Here is an 18,503-nt window from a genome sequence, read left to right on the forward strand (position 1 = left end):
TGTCGTTCGAGGCTGGGAACATTGTAGCGGACAGCGGTGGCAGATATGTGATGGTGAGTGGCAGACTGCAGGGAATGGAGGTCTTGCTGGTTAATGTATATGCCCCGAACTGGGATGATGCGGGATATACGAAGCGGATGCTGGGACGTATCCCGGACCTGGAGGTAGGAAGCCTGGTAATGAGGGGGGGGGGACTTCAACACCGTGCTGGACCCAGGGTTAGATAGATCTAGATCTAGGACCGGAAGAAGGCCGGCAGCGGCCAAGGTGCTTAGGGGGTTTATGGACCAGATGGGGGGAGTGGATCCGTGGAGATTTGCTAGGCCGCTGGCCAAAGAGTTCTCCTTTTTCTCCCATGTCCATAAGGTATACTCCCGGATAGATTTCTTCGTTTTGGGAAGGTCACTGATTCCGAGGGTGGAAGGAACGGAGTACTCGGCCATAGCTGTTTCAGACCATGCCCCACACTGGGTGGATCTGGAACTAGGAGAGGAGAGGGAGCAGCGTCCACTCTGGCAACTGGATGTGGGATTATTGGCAGAAGAGGGAGTCTGCGGAAGAGTGCGGGGATGTATCGAAAGGTACCTGGAGGCAAACGATGATGGGGAGGTCCGAGTGGGGGTAGCATGGGAAGCGCTGAAGGCGGTGGTCAGGGGAGAGTTGATCTCCATCAGGGCTCACAAGGGGAAAACAGAGGCCAAAGAAAGGGAAAGATTACTGGGGGAGATTCTGAGGGTGGATAAAAAATATGCGGAGGCCCCGGATGAAGGACTATACAGGGAGAGGCGACGACTCCAGACGGAGTTCGACCTGCTGACCACAGGGAGGGCAGAGGCACAGTGGAGGAAGGCACAGGGGATGAGATATGAATATGGGGAAAAGGCGAGTCGCCTGTTGGCCCACCAGCGTCGAAAGAGGACAGCGGCGAGGGAAATAGGGGGAGGTAGGGATGAAACGGGAGCCATGGTGCGGAGGGCAGGGAAGATAAATGAGGTGTTTAAGACCTTTTATGAGAGGTTATATAGGTCCCAACCCCCGGATGGAAAAGAGGGGATGTAGCAGTTTCTGGACCAACTAAGTTTCCCGAAGGTGGAGGAGCAGGAGGTGAAAGGCCTGGGGGCACCAATTGGGGTGGACGAGGTGACCAAAGGGCTGGGGAACATGCAGGCAGGGAAGGCCCCGGGACCTGATGGGTTCCCGGTGGAATTTTATAGAAAATATGTGGACTTGTTGGCCCCGCTGCTGGCAAGAACCTTTAACGAGGCCAGGGAAGGGGGGACCCTACCCCCCGACAATGTCGGAGTTGACGATATCACTAATCTTGAAGCGAGATAAAGACCCGCTGCAATGCGGGTCTTATAGGCCTATCTCACTCCTCAACGTGGATGCCAAGTTGCTGGCAAAGGTGCTGGCAACAAAGATAGAGGATTGTGTCCCGGGGGTGGTGCACGAAGATCAGACAGGGTTCGTAAAGGGGAGACAATTGAATGTCAACGTGCGACGGCTATTGGGGGTGATAATGATGCCCCCAGCAGAGGGGGAGGCAGAGATAGTGGTGACAATGGATGCAGAGAAGGCATTTGATAGGGTAGAGTGGGAGTATCTATGGGAGGTGCTGAGGAGGTTCGGGGAGGGGTTTGTCAGCTGGGTAAAACCCCTCTATGGGGCCCCAGTGGCAAGTGTAGTCACAAATCGGCAAAGGTCGGAGTATTTTCGACTACATAGGGGAACAAGACAGTGATGCCCGCTGTCCCCATTACTGTTCGCGTTGGCAATTGAACCACTGGCATAGCGCTGAGAGACTCCAGGAAATGGAGAGGGTGTTTAGAGGGGGAGAGGAACACAGAGTGTCACTCTACGCGGATGACCTACTGCTGTATGTGGCGGATCCAGTGGGGGGGATGACAGAGGTCATGCAGATATTGAGGGAGTTTGGAGATTTCTCGGGATATAGGCTTAACATGGGAAAGAGTGAGCTTTTCGTGATACACCCTGGAGACCAGAGTAGAGGGATAGATGGCCTGCCGCTAAGGAGAGTGGAAAGAAACTTCCGATACCTGAGGATTCAGATAGCCAGGAGCTGGGGAACCCTACACAGACTCGGCTGGTGGAACAAATGGAAGAGGATTTCAAAAGGTGGGATATGCAGCCGCTGTCACTGGTGGGCAGAGTGCAGGCGATTAAGATGATGGTCCTCCCGAGGTTCCTATTTGTGTTCCAATGTCTCCCCATATTGATCACTAAGGCCTTTTTCAAAAAAATAGATAGGAGCATCATGAGCTTCATGTGGGCAGGGAAGGCCCCGAGGGTAAGGAGGGGGTTCCTACAACGTAGCAGAGACAGAGGGGGACTGGCGTTGCCGAATTTGGGCGACTACTACTGGGCCGCCAACGTGGCGATGATCCATAAGTGGATGATAGAGGGAGAGGGGGCGGCGTGGAAAAGGCTGAAGATGGCGTCCTGCAAAGGAACGAGCTTAAAAGCGCTGGTGACGGCGCCACTACCGCTCTCCCCGAAAAAGTTTACTACAAACCCAGTGGTGGCGGCAACATTAAGTATCTGGGGGCAATGGAGGCGACAGAGGGGTGTGCTGGGAGCCTCGGTGTGGTCCCCGATCAGGAACAACCATAGGTTTGCCCCAGGGAGGTTGGACGGAGGGTTCCAGAGCTGGCACCGGGCAGGAATTAGGAGAGTGGGAGACTTATTTATAGATGGGACGTTTGCGAGTTTGGGAGCGCTAGAGGAAAAGTATGAGCTGCCCCAGGGAAATATCTTTAGGTATATGCAGGTGAGAGCGTTCACGAGACAACTGGTGAGGGAATTTCCGCTGCTCCCGACAAGGGATCCAGGACAGGGTGCTTTCGGGGGGGTGGGTCGGGGAGGGCAAAGTGTCCGAGATATACCAGGAGATGAGAGAAGAAGGGGAGGAGCTGGTAGAAGAACTGAAGGGAAAATGGGAGTAAGAGCTCGGGGAGGAGATGGAGGAGGGTTTGTGGGCTGATGCCCCAAGTAGGGTAAATTCCTCTTCCTCGTGTGCCAGACTTAGCCTGGTCCAATTTAAGGTGCTACATAGAGCACACATAACGGGAGCGAGTTGAGCAGGTTCTTCAGAGTGGAGGACAAATGCGGGAGGTGCGGGGGAAGCCCGGCGAACCACACACACATGTTTTGGTTGTGTCCGGCACTGGAGGGGTATTGGAGGGGAGTGGCGGGAGTGATCTCAAAGGTGGTGAAGGTCCGGGTCAAGCCAAGCTGGGGGTTGGCTATATTTGGGGTAGCGGATGAGCCGGGAGTGCAGGAGGCGAAAGAGGCCGATATTGTGGCCTTTGCGTCCCTAGTAGCCCGGCGTAGGATTTTACTCATCTGGAAGGAAGCAAAACCCCCCCCCGGCGTGGAGGCCTGGATAAACGATATGGCGGGGTTCATAAAACTGGAGCGGATGAAGTTTGCGCTGAGAGGATCGGCTCAAGGGTTCACCAGGCGGTGGCAACCGTTCCTCGACTACCTAGCGGAACGTTAGGGGGAAAATAGATAGCCAGCAGCAGCAGCCCGGGGGGGGGGGGGGGGGGGGGGTGTAAATTGTTTGTGTTCTAGATGGGGTGAGGGGGCGGGGGGAGCAGGGAGCATTATTTCGTGTTATTTGGTTAGTTTACTATATTAGTTAAACGATGTTATATATCAGTTATCACGTTACCGTTTTTGTTGATTTGTAAGGGGGAAAAATTGTGTTTGAAAACTTTAATAAAATGTATTTTTTTTTAAAAAAATAAATAAAAATGACCTGGACTCAGATGTAAGGAGCAGCATTTTCTATGTTTCTATAGGTAGATTTCAAGACTCAAAAGGCATCAAGGGTTGTGGGGATGGGAAGCACACTGGAGTATGGTGTTGAGATACAGGATCAGCTTTGATTATACTGAATGGAAGAGAAAGCTCAAAGGGTCAAATGACTTACTTCTGTTTCCAATTTCTGTGTTTCGATCACTCCTGCAACATACAATGTTAACTAAGCCTCAAAAGAACAAAGAAAAGTACAACACAGGAACAGGCCCTTCGGCCCTCCAAGCCTGCACCGACCATGCTGCCCGTCTAAACTAAAATCTTCTTCCCTTCCGGGGTCCGTATCCATTCCCATCCTATTCATGTATTTGTCAAGATGCCCCTTAAACGTCACTATCGTCCCTGCTTCCACCACCTCCTCCGGCAGCGAGTTCCAGGCACCCACTACCCCTCTGTGTAAAACACTTGCCTCGTACATCTCCTCTAAATCTTGCCCTTCACACCTTAATCCTATGCCCCCCAGTAATTGACCCCTCTACCCTGGGAAAAAGTCTGACTATCCACTCTGTCTATGCCCCTCATAATTCTGTAGACCTCGATCAGGTTGCCCCTCAACCTCCTTCGTTCCAGTGAGAACAAACCAAGTTTATTCAACCTCTCCTACCAAGGAGACCTCTTGGTACCTCTTGCTACCTTTGTGTTGCTCATTAACTCCAAACTATTGCTCATCTATTTAAATGAGTGTTAACATCTCAATGAACCAGTAAAAGGTTTTTTCCCCCTTTTTTTTTTTTAAATTTAGAGTACCCAATTATTTTTTTTCCAATTAAGGGGCAATTTAGCATGACCAATCCACCTAACCTGCACATCTTTGGGTTGTGGGGGTGAAACCCACACAGACACAGGGAGTGTGTGTAAACGCCACACGGACAATGACCCAGGACCGGGATTCAAACCCAGGTCCTCAGCGCCATAGGCAGCAATGCTAACCATTGTGCCACATGCCGCCCCTTATGAATCAGTAAAAGTGCACAACATTGTGTAGTAACGAACAATACAGACCAGAAAAAGCCTCATCCAGTTCTGCTAACTGCCAACTTATCTTGTCAAACTCCTGGCAGGAATTCTTCTGTTGGTCTCAGCGCAGAGGGAGATAAAACAGCTGTAGTTCCACATTTTGACTTAAGTAGCAAACCCATGTGCAGTTGGGAGAGGCCATGAGTAGGTACTACAGTGGTACAGTTTCACAGTCAAATGATCACCAACACTCACCATCTACGTTCATTTGTAAAAATATCGAGTCAATTGGCCAAAATATCAAAGAGTTGAACTATAACTAAAACATTCAGGAAGAAAGGGCAAAGGGACAGAAAAGTAGTATGTGCAAGATGCAATTGTCTAGTAGGTTCAATGGAGAATAGAATTGACATTTATGCTATGTTAAGTGCAGATAACAAAACTTTTCCCTCAAATAGCAATAAAACTAAACACTTTCAAATTAGTTTGATGACTTTAATTAGCTTTCAATAGAAATAATGTTTTGATTCTACCTAAATTGAAAATTAGTGAACAAAGTGAAGAAACCCAATAATCTCAGCTTCACAACACTAAATTTTTGGTACATACAATCTATAAAAACAAATGGCCCTATCCCAGTGAATTTTATGCAATTTATATCAATCTAATTCATGCAAAATAAATTGAACTTTCAGCGAGCACTGTTTCATCTGCATAAAAATAACTTCAGAAATATTATCCCCCAGTTCTCTTCATCCACATCCCCCCCCCCCCCCCCCAGAAACATCTTTATCCCAATAATCTGTTTCTATTACACAATGCTTAATAATTTGTTTGTCATTTGTAAAACAAACTGTGTTTCTGGTTTATGCTACTTTTGTGTAGAAATTTCAAAGCATCAACAACATAGCTCTCGGGAATGACACATTAACAGCTTTTGCAAAGGTATTAAGATTCCTCAAGCAAATTCTTATAAACTTTACAATTACTAATATTTTGTGTTTACGTAGGTTTAGATTAAAAGTATGATCATCTGTCTTCATTATTCACATGTAATATATACATATTGTGAATAATTGGAGTTTAAGAGCTAGTCTTAAAAGGTAATTATGAAAACTGCAACAAAATGAAGTCATCTCCAAATTTCATTAATCATGAGACCATATTGATTTAGCATTGTAAAACTAACTATAATTTCAGTCATTGACAATTCTCAAGGTGTATTACAATTCTAAAAATTTAACAGATATATTCATACACAAATCTCAAAATAGCTTGAGGCAACATAAAATGAGGTTCAAACCTGTGATGCCCTATCGCTTACTGACAACAGGGATCCCAATTCTTGTAGCTCAGCATAATCTAAGGATAGGTCAGTCAGGTTGATCCTCTGGGCGTATTATTAAAAGTTTACACAATATCAAGGCTACTGAAGACATGCTCTAAAGCAGTGGTTGGCATTGATTGGTATATCTTCATGCCTAATACCTCTGCGCTGCGCACACTGGTTTGGTGCAGTGTGCCACAGCAGGCAGCACTCCCGCACAGGCGCCCTTGCAACAAGCCACCCGACAAGGCCCAACTGTTTGTCTCAGCGACCACCGCCCAATGTAGCTGCTGCTCGAATACTGCGTTTAAAATCCGTTTTTTTCCCAATAGCTGTTGGGCACAAGCGCCCCCCCATTAGTTAATGTTGCAACAAACCCTCCAGATCATTTAACTTAAAAGGACGCTAGTGCGCTCAGTTAGAATCGATATCTGTTTTAGTGTTGGTAATAATTTCTGGTCAGACCCTCAATTTCACCTCGTGTTTGTGTGTTAGGGTCAGTACATTTCCACAGGTAACATTAAATCGTAGGTCATTGTAACAGTCAGCGAGACAGGATGTTTAAAAGCAAATATTCAGACGCAGTGCAGGGGTGGGTGTGAGAGATGTCTTTTTGGGGGGGGGGTGGGGGGGGGGGAGAGAAAGAGAAGCTGTTGGTGCAATGCATATATATATTCTGACATCTGACATGTATCCAGTGCTTACGAAGCAAAATCAATCGTTTTATTGCACAAAGAAAATGCTTCCATTGATTTTGAGACTAAAGGGGTTTAAAATTTTTAAAAATCAGATAGTGAATGGACCATGCAATACAGAATGGGCCGAGTAGTGATATTAAACCAAAACTACAATAGTCACACTGATTGATAACAGGCTACAAAAATATATTCCACTATAATAAAAAGAGTTATTTCTATTTTCTCCGCCCATGCCATTTTAACTCCCAGGTCTCATTAGCAATTGACAGGGGTCATCTCTTGCTCAAAACTGTTAGGCAGGAACAAGAACTTGGGTGGGAGCTCGAGGTTGCCAGAGTCCTTAGGGAGCAGTCTCTGGGATATAATGTGTTGGATGTGGGTGGCTGGTGTTGAAGGGAAGTGCTGATGCTGAAAGTTGAGATCCCAGAGTTTCAAAGGGGGCATGGGTGAGCATTCCTTCTCCTTCTGGCTCAGGTTGATCAGATTACTTAAATATGAATATTAATAATTGTTTAGTAGTACAGACTTGAAAATTGCTATCAATCGTTTTTCCACCTTGCATGTGTTTTTTCTTGTTGGCATTGATTGGTATATCTTCATGCCTAATACCTATTAGCATTTTAACTGGAATTATTGTTGCACTGAACATAACTGCTTTGAAAGTTCAGTCTGAATGCCGATTTAAACTGAACACAGGATGAATGGTCGCGCAATGAGAAAACGTCCTATTTGTTGCGGATTGATGAATTGTGGTTCACCCTATGCCCCATCCCTTGTTGTGTGATTGTCGGTTCGCTACTACATTGTGAGGCATTCATAAGCAATCCATTCAGCTGAAAAAAAGTGCGTGCGAGCGTGGAGTTCTTGGTCTCACTGAGGTGTGCCATGAAAAAGTTGGAAACCACTGCACTAAAGCATATGGCATTCAGACTCATCTAAGAGAGAGATCTGAAAATTGAAAGCCAAAAATGTCTAGTCTAAGGATAGAACAGAACAAAAGAAAACAAAATCAACCTTTATTTTTAAAATACAGTTTGACTTTTACCAAAATCATGGTAATTCCTCTCCAATGCACTTTGCAGTTATTCAAGAATTTGATGTTTGTACTTGCTCCCATGCTGAACTTGCCTTTTACCCACAGATCAATCTTCATTCCTCACACTGCCTCTTCGATATGGTTATATAATTAAGGAAACATTTATTAATTAACTACGAATATTCAAAATACGTTTGAACAAGGAAGAAGAATATACCGGTGTAAGATTTTGATAATGTTCCTCATTTTTAGGGTTTGTTGATGATTTGTAACATCTATGGATTTTATTCTTTAACCACATTTTAAATCAAACGGTTCAGTTTGAAGTTCTGTTAGTGAGACAACAGGCAGTCACAGTATTGGGGATACTTTAAAGGAAGGTTGTTTCTTGTGAGAAACTACAGTTAATCATTTTACGGCTAAGTTGCCGGAGAGTCTGGAGTTCAAGCAGCTGTATGCTGTATTAATTGCCCACAATACAATTAAAATGTTTTTTTAAATAAGCATTGAAAGAATGGTTAAAATTAGTTTGAACTGTGGTGCTTAAAACCCATGCATTGATTCAACTGATTAACTATATTTGTAGGGGATAACATCCATATTGAGGGAAATTATTTGATTTTGATATTACGATAGGAAGCGTTATTAACATTTGTTCTTAGTTTTAGTCTCGGTGGGACTTGGGGTTACATTTGTTTGTCTTAGGTGTTCTGTATCGAAAGGGAATGTATCATTTGTTCGCAATGGAATATATACACTGGGGGCCGCAGGGAAACAATGGACGAACATGTGTCTTTAGTCTAGTGACAGAAGATGACTTGCACCTCCAACCAAAGGAAGATGTAAATTTGGATGATTTCCAAATAAGGGATTCCAGAATAATGGGTCGTGGAGATATAGGTTGGAACATTGGAATCTTTGTTGGCACAATGTCACTAAGGCTTCTGGGGTTTCTGGACACAGTTCAACATCACTTTAAGGATGGAGAAGAAAATGACATTGCTTGTGCTGGCAACGCTCAAGGGCTCCTAGGAATCTGAGTGATAAGGAACCTCCAAGCTGTCTTCACTGTTTTAATATATATATATGCTGCTTAATAAATTCTACTATATTCATAAATACTAGTTATTCAAACCTTATTGGGTCAAACACAACTGAAGACCCGAGAAATTAAGAATTCAGAACTTAGAAATTTTAATTAGAAGAATATTATACCTCAAAGCCGTAACATTTTACACTGGCTTTTGCATCCTTACATATTTTCTATAAATCTCAGGATTATCCCAAAATAGTGAAAATGGACTTTGTAACTAATAGGATATGTGTCACAGACCCGGCCATTTGACCCAACTAGTCCATGTCAATGCTAAAGCTCCTCCCATCTTTTCTCATCAAAGTCTGTCATAACCCTGCATTCCCCTTTTCCTTATATGCTCATCGAACCTCCCCTTAAGTGCAGCCACACAATTTACTTTAATTACTCCCTGTGGTAGCAAGTTCGACATTCTCATCACTCCTTGGATAAAAAAGTTTCTTCTAAATTCCCTATTAGATTTTTTGATGGCCATCTTATATTAATGACTTGTGTTTATGTTCTTGCCAACGAGAAAAAGTTTATATAACCACTATGAAAATCTTTCATAATTTTAAAGACCTCTTTTTAGGTCACCCCTCGGTCTTCTTTATTCAAACCCAAGCTGTCAATTATTTCCTGATAAGTATACCCAAGCATTTCTAGCATTGTCTTTGTAAATTTTCTTCACACCTGCTCCACTACCTCCACATCCTTTTTACATGGCAACCAGAAGAGTGCACACTCCTACCAAGTGCTGTAACCAAGGTTTGATTCAACATAACTTCTCTGTTGTTCAATTTTAAACCCGAGAAATAAAGCCTACTGCTTGATTTGCTTTCTTTATGACCTCACTAACTTGCGGTGTAAGTCATGATTGATGTATTTGCAAAGATCCCCTTATTCTTCGGCCCAACCCAGAGTTGTATCTTCCAAGTAATAAGTGACCACTCTATTATTCCTACCAAATTGTACTACCTTACATTTATCTGTATTGATCTTCAATTGCCAATTATTTGTCCATTCTTCAAGTTTATTAAAGCTCTCTTGGAATTTGTTGCAGTCCTCCTCAATATTAACAATCACTCTTTCCCCAATTTGGCATCATCCTCAAATTTAGAAACCATGTTTTTGATCCCAAAGTCTAAATTGTTAATGTAGCTCATTAACTTTGTATGTCAAAACTTGTGTTAACAATGTTGTTCTCCATTCCAAAAATTAGATGTTTGAAGAGGCTTGAACAGTATGTACATTAATTCATAAAGAAACACTAAAGTCCTACACTAATTTGAAACAAGGATCTTTATTTTTAAAGAAGCAAATGGTTCAAGACCACCCGAATAGTAACAGCCTACATAAAAATGGCACTCAATTCCAATTCAAACAAATATTATAAACAGTCCAAATAGAATCCCTACAGTGTAGAAGGAGGTCATTTAGCCCATCAATCCTGCACCGATCCTCTGAAAGAATACCCAACCTAAGCCAACTCCCCCACTATCTCCGCAACCCCACCTAACCTGCACATCTTTGGACACTCGAGGAGCAATTTAGCATGACCAATCCACCTAATCTGCATGGCACGGTCCACATAGACAGTCACCCAATGCCAGAATTTAACTTGGGTACCTGGCACTGTGAGGCAGCAGAGCTAACCACTGTGCCACCATGCCGTCCCATGATCCTGAACTTTCTTCCTGGAAGTTAGACCACGCCTTCAACAACTTTTCCTACGTTATATAGCAAGTTTTAGCCAGTTTTCCCACAAGAAAAATTTGGAAAATAAAAAGAATTACTCAGGTTACGTTTTTTAAAGTCGAGACCAGAAAGCAGCTGAAACAATTAAAATGGGATGCTAATGAACCAACTTTAATCTGGTTCCTTGTCAACTGTAATTAACATGACACATATTGGCATTCAAAAAACACATCATACTCGTAGTACTGTAAAGTCTTTCATACTATTCTGTGACCATGAGCAGCAAGAGGTTAAATACATTTTCATTTCATTTATTTTCAGACTTGGGCAATCGGTTTTTGGCTTGAAACAGCATGCTATGCACACGGTTACGTTTTTAAAAGAAAGATATGTCCTGGTTTTCATGGAGAAAAAGAGGCCAGATTTATTGGAAGACATTTTTAAAATCAAGCTGTGTTTTGGTATGGCAGCCTGTAAGGGGGAAATTCGGGACAATGGATCAAGACCATAAGTCATGGCTGACACAGTACCAGAAACAGGCAGGCAAAGGGTGAAATCAGATGGGTAGCACAAAGACCACACTTAAAAAGCACAGACACAGATCCTATCAGGACAATAAAGTATTCCCAATCAATACAAAGCCTGCATTTAACACCTCGTTATGAAACCCGGAATATATCTCAACCGCCACCCAAAAGCCATCACCATTTAATCTAGTTAAAGGGAGCTCTATTGTGAATCTAAATAAATCCTATTAAAATGCATGGTATTGACTTCAGAACCAGGAAGCCCACGAAAAACTATGAATGAAATCATGAATGAATGGGCTGTGACGTGGGAACCGGTAATGGCCCACTGAAACTAACCTACGATAAAACCTTCATGAATAAGCCCGCCAAGAATCATGTCTGCAGGGTAAACCTGTAAATATGCATGAACCCAAAAGCCCGCCAAAACGTGTAAGAAATCTGCACTATACAAGATAAAGCCTTTCTGTATGTATTTTGAGTTCAGTGTGGACCGTGCTGTCTTTTAACGCCGGCCCGCTGTTCTCCCTGGAGCTTCAGACAATAAACCCGGTCTTGCGATTCAAACTTCTGACTCAGGCTGACTTTTTCTCTGCAACACAGCCTAATGGGCATCAGTGGGCTGGTGATAAAATTTTAGACCAGAATGGAAATCAAGGCAGCAGCAGAGACACTGCTGTCCAATTAGATTTTTGGAATTTGCACCTCCAGCATCACTATGCAAGTGGAGGGGAATAGATGATCCCTTTATGGAAATGGGTAAAAGAGGTGAATAATAATAATCTTTATTAGTGCCACAAGTAGGCTTACATAAACACTGCAATGAAGTTACTGTGAAAATCATGTAGGAATGGGCAAGACAACATAAAAAGTTCTTGTTCTTTTCATCCCGACACTATCCACAAAGGTGTCTCACCTTGATATTCGGTGAATTCAGGATAAGTAGTAATTAGAGATAGAAATCTTCTGGGTAATAAGGTAGCTCGTATTTATTAATTCCAATGGTAAATGTACTGGACCGTTATTTCCAGGTCTCTTACCTGCTCAGACAAATTTAACAAAATTTACCCAAATCTGGAATACAAAGGGAGTCACATACCAGGGCTGTCGTGCAATGAGGGCCAGTTTAGCTCAGTTGGCTGGACAGTTGGTTGGTGATGCACAAGACCAACAACCAGGGCTGTCATGCAACAGTGGAACAAATGATATACTGAATAAAAAAGACCTACACCTTGTTGGGAAACTGCAGTGAATCCTCCACAAAGTGAAAGACACAAAAGCTCTAGTGTGACATCGAAGTAAGCCTTGTTGAGATATCTTGTCGCCCTGAAAAGTATTGCAATAGATTATAAAATTCTCAACTGCTGATTTCCAGCATGGAGCTATAGTGATCCCAAGTAACCAATCATGTTTAAGGATTTTCACAAGCACCCACCAGGAAAGGAAAACAATAATTCACTTTTTTTCCCCCTACATGGAGCTCTTTTCTCTCCCTACAGATGCTGCCAGACCTGCTGAGATTTGCCAGCATTTTCTCTTTAGTTATGATCAATGTTGCATATAGGGTTTCTCTCAAGTATAGTTTAAATTGTATATACATAGTTAATTTGAAAGGCCTGAAACCAGATAGTATTAAAAAACAAAATGCTAACTCAATTAACATTTGTGTTGCAATCAGGGGAGAGGTGAAATGCAAAATTGCCCCCTGTCCAGAGATGTGCAGGTTGGGTGGGTTGGCCTTGATAAATGCATGGGGTTACGGGGGCAGGATGGAAGTGTGGGCCTAGGTATGGTGTGCTTTTGGAGAGTCGGTGCAGACTCAAATGGTCCGAATAGCCTACTTCTGCACTGTCGGGACTCTGATTCCCCTATTCTCCCATTCCTCATTTATTGTAAGAGGTGTTTTTAAAAAAATAAGTATTTAGAGAGGATGTGCATTGCCAATTCTGTCCCATTATTAACGTGCTGAGGTTGTAGAGAATTACCCAGACAGATTTAGCTCCGTTAAAGAAAAATAAGGAAAACAAAACACCATGCATTAGGCCACATACATTCATACACACACACAAGCACAGGTTCAATGTTGGGCCATTTAACATAGCTGCAGTTGTATAGAGCAGGTTTCCATGTTTTAAGAGATCTCGGTCATATTAGTTTTCTCCTCAGGATGGTCACTTAAAAAAAAAATAAAAGTAGTGCTTCCCAAGAGAGCACATGAGAGAGAATGCATATGGCTCTAACAACCCGTTTTAGTACAGCATTGTCTTTTTCGCTTCTTCTCTCCTGCTTGCAGAGGTTCCCTTGAAATATCTTGCTCGTTGCATATTTCAGCGGGGCTTGAATAGTTCATGTCTGCTGAAGTTATTATTTCAGAACAGGCAAGTGAATTTTGATGTCTCATCTCAGAAACATTTCAAAGTCTCTGTGTGGAGTGAATAGTCAGGAGATGGGATCTTTCATGCTCACCAGGAGGTTGATATGTCTGTCTTCATTCCCATTTTGTAGAATGCAATATTGTATTTTGTAGCAGCACAGCTTGTATGGGCTTTTTCTTTATAAAAAAAGTTGTCTGTTTGGGTTCCGATTTAAAATCCAGCTAGTGAAAAAATCAGAAATCATATCTTCACAAAAGCACTTCCTCATAACACCACCACACCACGCAGAATGAAATAAAATCACTTGTTTCATTACAAGACTGGGAAAGAACACAATAAAATAATAAAAATCATACGTACATATACATTCATGTCTTCTCTTTTACTATTAGTTGTGCGCTCTGTTTAGGTTTTGGTGGGGTTGTTCCAATGTAGGTTTTAAACTCCAGAGTGGTAATCTGACTCCATTGTCACTCCAGTGGACGTTACGCCCCAACGTGATTGTGAACGGTGTCCAGAGTTAGTTATCGGAAAATCCAGCTACTCAATCTCAGCCAACCCTCTATCTCAGGCTGGGCAAAATCTGTATAACACAATGTGATCTTGAGGCCTTCTGCCCATGGCTTCAGCGTTGGAAAGGACGACACATTCCTTTTTTTTTTAAAAACCCAGCACTAGCTGTTGTAATGCAGGTGTTTAAAGGCCAAGCCACCGAAGCCAGGGAGAAGGTGAGTTGGCAAAGGGGTGCGGAGTGTTGCACAGTATAGGTCAAGGGTTGGGTGGGGAGAAGATTGTGGTCAAGGGATTGTGCCCCATGTCGGCTTCGATCTCTCTGTATTCATTTCAGATATGTATCAACTTTTGAGAGCCAGTAAGAAAGCTACGGTTTATTTTTCCACAGTGGATCATTGTTTCTGGTGTTTGTTAAATTTCTTGGGAAAATACCCGATCTCACTCTATGCCCAATTTATCCCCTTGGAGTAGGACAGTCTCTACCCTCAGGTCATGAGCATTGATGACTACTTTAAATGCTTTGTTGAAATCTGGAGCTGCTAAACATTGGTTTATTTATTAAAATGACTTTCAGCTGCTTTGACACCTGTTTTTACCTGTTTGACACCTCTCTGTCCACACTACCTTTGTTTTTTTCTGCAGTAGATTTGTTAGTGGGGCAGCCATAGTTGTTGAGGTTTGAGACAAGCCTCCAGTATTTCATTATTTCCCATTAATTATGGAGATGGGACTACTGCCTGCATCACAACAACTCTGGGCAGTATTTGGCCTTAACCCATCACATACACTAGCTATGGCATCTCAGCCTTAGTAAACTTATTCTTTGTGAGATTGAACACTAGGACAGCTGACTGTAACCTTTGGGAGTGGGCTTCCAGTTATTCCAGATGGTTTGACCACTAGGATAGGTGACTAACCTTTGGGACAGTGCTTCCAGTTATTCCAGATGGTTTTGCCAAGTCACTGTACAGAGGTTATCCAGGTACACTACACAGTTGGGCAGGCCACCACTACCTGGTCAAAGAGCCTTTGGAAGGCGGCTGGGGCATTTCAGAGTGCAAATGGCATGACTCGGCATTTATGAAGATTGAGATCTACTTTGCTCAGGTGGTCAAAGAAATGTGCCAACATCCCTTCAATAATTCTATCTTAAGTGATGTAGGCTCTCTTACCTACTATTATCTATGCAATCTTCCAGCTGGGGAAATCTGGTAGAAGTCAGCTCTGGTCACTGCATTAATCTTTTTGTACTCAATGTAGAGCCTTGCTGAGTCATCCAGTTTAGGCAGGACCAAAATTGGGGAACACCAGCTTCTGCTGCTGGACTCAACTAGTTTGCGCTCCGACATATATTTAATTTCTTCCCGAATCGAGATCAATTTTTCTGGATCTATATTCTGCTTAATGGAAGGGAGGTTTGTAGGTGCTCCTGAGCCACATCACAGGCTCACAGAACACAAATGTATAGTCTAACATTGAGACCTCTTTCTTCTGTTCCAAAGATTTCTCCTTGATTAGTTTCAAAGAAGTCTCATTTGGTGTCCGTAAACAAATTCAAAAATAGTAAAACCGGTGGACTCACAGGGCAAGTCCCTGGTGGCAAACAAAAGAAAACCCAGTGTTTTATCTAAGTCATATGGGTACTCGTAGCAGTACCTGATGGTACCATTCTAAAATGCTGGTAGTATGTAGAGAACTTTCGCAGAGTTGCATCCAGGTTACCCATGACATCCTGGAATATTCTAGACATAACATTTGAGCCCTGATGCGACTGGATCTCAGTGGGCAACCCAAAGCAGGTAAAGGATGGTGTTAATCCCTCCAATCCTACCTTGGCAGAGATGGTTCTCAGGGGAATAGCCTCTGGAAATAGCGTAGCCACATTATTAAGAATGTACTGGTAGCCCCCTTCGGTTTTCAGCAGGGCTCCAATACAATCCATTAGCAACTTGCAGAATGGTTCCCTAAAAGCTGGTACAGGAATCATAGGTGCAGATTTTTCCACAACCACACAGGTGTGGCAGGTTTTGCAAAACCTCACCACGTCTTTGTAGAGGTGTGGCCATTAAAAATGCTGTCTTATGTGGTCTAGGACTTTTCACATGTCTAGCCATCAGGATTTCATAGGCTAGCCTCAATATTTCATCAGTGTACTTGGTGGATCACTGTCCACTCCATGTTTGCTGATCTTTGAAAGGGTCTCCAATTTCTCATCAGCACCTCATTTTTAAAATAGTAACCCTGGAACTCTCTCTGCTTCCGCAGTTTGTACTAACTTTCTTTAAACACTGTCGGCTTGCTGAGCCACAACCAAGACCTACCCATTACTTTGTTAGAGATCTCTAGACTATGATTTTGGATAATCAAGCAGCAGCGTCATCTATCTGCAGTGCCATTTCAACCTCCTCTGATGGAGCTTGCATGGTCATAAATCAGGTCACTATGCAGTCAAGGAGAATGCTCGAGATTTTCCCCTGCAGCTACTCTATCTCCCTGACCTCACTCAACTTCCCCAAAACTATTGGAAACCCTATTACCTTTGACAGGCAAGATCTCAGCTGCCCACATTAAAGCCTGGCCCTTGAGTCAGAAAATTGTGGGTTGAAGTCTGCTCTTTCACGTGGACAAAAATGATCCCATGGCATTATTCAAAGAGAAGCGTTCTCCCCTATGTGCTGGCCAATATTTATCCCTTGAACAACTTCACTGATTGCCTGGTCATCATCACACTGCTCTTATCAGACCTTACTCTAGACAAATTTGCGGTTGTAATGTTGGAAATATAAAAACGAATCTTCATTGGCTGTAAAGCATTGAGATGTACGGAGGTTCTTAAAGGTGCTATATAAATGAAAGCTCTTCTGAATAAACAAATCTAGTAATATGTGCCCAACCAGAGAAATAAACACAAAAATTGCCATAAAAAACAATTTTGTCAATATATTATAAGAAAAGGAAACTTCCACCTATCCTACATGGGTCTCCAATCCCACACTACATGATTAATTCTTAATGTAGTGAAGGCAACCACAAGTAAACAATAAATATAGTTTTACTAGTATCCCACATATCTGAAGAACAAATTTAAAAAGAATCTTCTGATGTCGGGAAGGTGGAGCATGTTCACGAAAGTGTAACAATGCATGAAAAAGTAAATGCAATCAGGATTGTGGCTCGTGTTCCTTTTACACAAAGAAAGAAGTTTACTGATTTCTATCAAGCCTCATCTAACAAAGTGCTTTCTCAGTTTCATTCAGAAATTGAAGCATTTATGCCAGACTATGCAGTTCAGACCAGAGAGCGCTGGTACATTTGTATCCCTGGATTAGACCAATGTGCAAGAGGATATAGGGCAGGGCAAGTTGAATCCTCTAAAAGCAAAAAATGCAAATCACTTACAAGAACAAGTGACAAGTGCAAGGCTATGGGCCAATTGCTGGCAAATAGGATTAGGTAGGCAGGTCAGGTATCTTTCATGCATCGGTGCAGACTCGATGGGCCAAAGGGGCTCTTTTGCATATTATTCTGTGATTCTGTCTTTGAACCCAGAAGGTATATACAGCAAACCTAAATTTATAACTGCAATATCAGTGGATGTTTTGCAAGAACAAAGTATAAAATTATCAACTACTGTCATCAGTGGCAAATAACTGCAAAAGCTGTTAAAGAACAAACAAAGAACAAAGAAATGTACAGCACAGGAACAGGCCCTTCGGCCCTCCAAGCCCGTGCCGACCATGCTGCCCGACTAAACTACAATCTTCTACACTTCCTGGGTCCGTATTCTTCTATTCCCATCCTATTCATATATTTGTCAAGATGCCCCTTAAATGTCCCTATCGTCCCTGCTTCCACTACCTCCTCCGGTAGCGAGTTCCAGGCACCCACTACCCTCTGCGTAAAAAACTTGCCTCGTACATCTACTCTAAACCTTGCCCCTCTCACCTTAAACCTATGCCCCCTAGTAATTGACCCCTCTAACCTGGGGAAAAGCCTCTGACTATCCACTCTGTCTATGCCCCTCATAATTTTGTATACCTCTATCAGGTCTCCCCTCAACCTCCTTCGTTCCAGTGAGAACAAACCAAGTTTATTCAATCGCTCCTCATAGCTAATGCCCTCCATACCAGGCAACATTCTGGTAAATCTCTTCTGCACCCTCTCTAAAGCCTCCACATCCTTCTGGTAGTGTGGCGACCAGAATTGAACACTATACTCCAAGTGTGGCCTAACTAAGGTTCTATACAGCTGCAACATGACTTGCCAATTCTTATACTCAATGCCCCGGCCAATGAAGGCAAGCATGCCGTATGCCTTCTTGACTACCTTCTCCACCTGTGTTGCCCCTTTCAATGACCTGTGGACCTGTACTCCTAGATCTCTTTGACTTTCAATACTCTTGAGGGTTCTACCATTCACTGTATATTCCCTACCTGCATTAGACCTTCCAAAATGCATTA

At 43.1% G+C, this 18,503-nt stretch overlaps 1 protein-coding gene across 13 annotated transcripts in view; it reads right to left on the minus strand.

Moving 5' to 3' along the window:
• The window catches only part of akt3a (v-akt murine thymoma viral oncogene homolog 3a), a 594,281-nt gene that overhangs the window by 336,601 nt on the left and 239,177 nt on the right, over positions 1–18,503 (minus strand). For 4 of the 13 annotated variants that reach the window (XM_072512730.1, XM_072512740.1, XM_072512747.1 and 1 more), the window contains one exon: positions 13,622–13,751. The exons of the other annotated variants lie outside the window; for them this stretch is intronic. The gene's annotated coding sequence lies outside the window, so the exon portion shown is untranslated. The remainder of the gene's footprint in view (positions 1–13,621; positions 13,752–18,503) is intronic. 13 annotated transcript variants of the gene reach the window in all.

This window comes from Scyliorhinus torazame, chromosome 1 (genome assembly GCF_047496885.1).
Source record: "Scyliorhinus torazame isolate Kashiwa2021f chromosome 1, sScyTor2.1, whole genome shotgun sequence".
NCBI lineage: Eukaryota > Metazoa > Chordata > Chondrichthyes > Carcharhiniformes > Scyliorhinidae > Scyliorhinus > Scyliorhinus torazame.